Source organism: Seriola lalandi, unplaced genomic scaffold, assembly GCF_002814215.2.
Source record: "Seriola lalandi dorsalis isolate HSWRI2012SDOR001 ecotype SW California unplaced genomic scaffold, Sedor1 jcf7180002007201, whole genome shotgun sequence".
Lineage (NCBI taxonomy): Eukaryota > Metazoa > Chordata > Actinopteri > Carangiformes > Carangidae > Seriola > Seriola lalandi.
The window spans coordinates 1-1,129 of record NW_019477854.1 but is presented as its reverse complement, the minus strand read 5'-3'; the positions used below and the strand labels follow the sequence as shown (position 1 = coordinate 1,129).

Sequence of the window (1,129 nt, the reverse complement as noted above, 5' to 3'; positions counted from 1 at the left end):
AATTTTTTTTGATTTATGATGATTTATATTACATGATATGTTATTGTCCATTACAGACGGCCTAGGGGGGACATGGTGGATTTTGGACATACGTAAGCGAGTTAAACATAAGACAACTAAATAGCTCATTGTTGCTTACCCGACTGTGTAGTGACATAAATTCTAATCCACAGGCCCAATAATGTGAATTCACAATCCTGCACTGACCAGAAAGTCTCCAAGCCTCGTTTTCCATCCCCTAAAAGGTACATGTCTTACTCCTCTTAAACCTGACCAGTTGGTAAAATACTGTAAAAATATCATGTATTACAGAACATCAATGTCTTATGTCTTATTCTTTTTCTCTCTCTCCTTATTATTGTTTTTTTTTTTCATGGACCAGCCAACCAAAATCCTGCAATTACAAAGAGGTATTATTCATTTACAAATGATTTATTTCCAAGAATTGCACACAGTACACTGACAATATCAACATCTGGGACGATACTGACCTTCATCTCTCACAGGATCTTGATGATGGTGACGATTACATGAACACTGCAGACCTCAATGTCTACGGAAACATCTGAAAAAAGAAAATTAGTTTCCAAGGAGAGTGTTTGTTTGTGTTTGTGCAAGCAAAAGATGTAAAAGTGATCATCTGTATAAGTGCATCTGATAATTGCAGTTTTGTTATGCATGACCACTGTGGTAATCTATCAATTAAAACATATTTGAAGAATTTGATTATTTAGGGGAAGTAAAGTGCACTATGTATGATAATATATCATAAACTGTATATTTTAATGTAATTGTAATTACTTTTGCAGTATGCACCTTTGTTCTGTCTGTGTATTCAGACATGCTGTCACCATTGCTGGGCCTGAGAGATGAATGGATACTGTGAGATAAATGGATACTGAAGGCAATTAATACCTGAGAAAGCGATAAGCGAAATATCTGTTATTTCAGTGGTATCAATTTTTCCATCTTACTCTGCAAAAGTCAACTGAGCATATTTTTCAAAATGTCAGATATTTTCTTTTCAAAGAATTGAAATAAACATTCACATATCCAGACATACAGGGCATTTTAAAATTGTATTTTTCACATTTTCTTAAGTTGCAGCTTTGTGCTAAAAAAAAAAAAA

The 1,129-nt window shown here is 33.7% G+C and overlaps 1 long non-coding RNA gene across 1 annotated transcript; it reads left to right on the top strand.

Moving 5' to 3' along the window:
• The first annotated feature begins 1 nt into the window (after position 1).
• Positions 2-1,060, top strand: LOC111671594 (uncharacterized). Its single transcript, XR_002761956.2, has 4 exons — positions 2-92; positions 174-245; positions 383-410; positions 507-1,060. It is a non-coding gene; the product is annotated as an uncharacterized LOC111671594 (long non-coding RNA).
• The last annotated feature ends 69 nt before the right edge of the window (positions 1,061-1,129 follow it).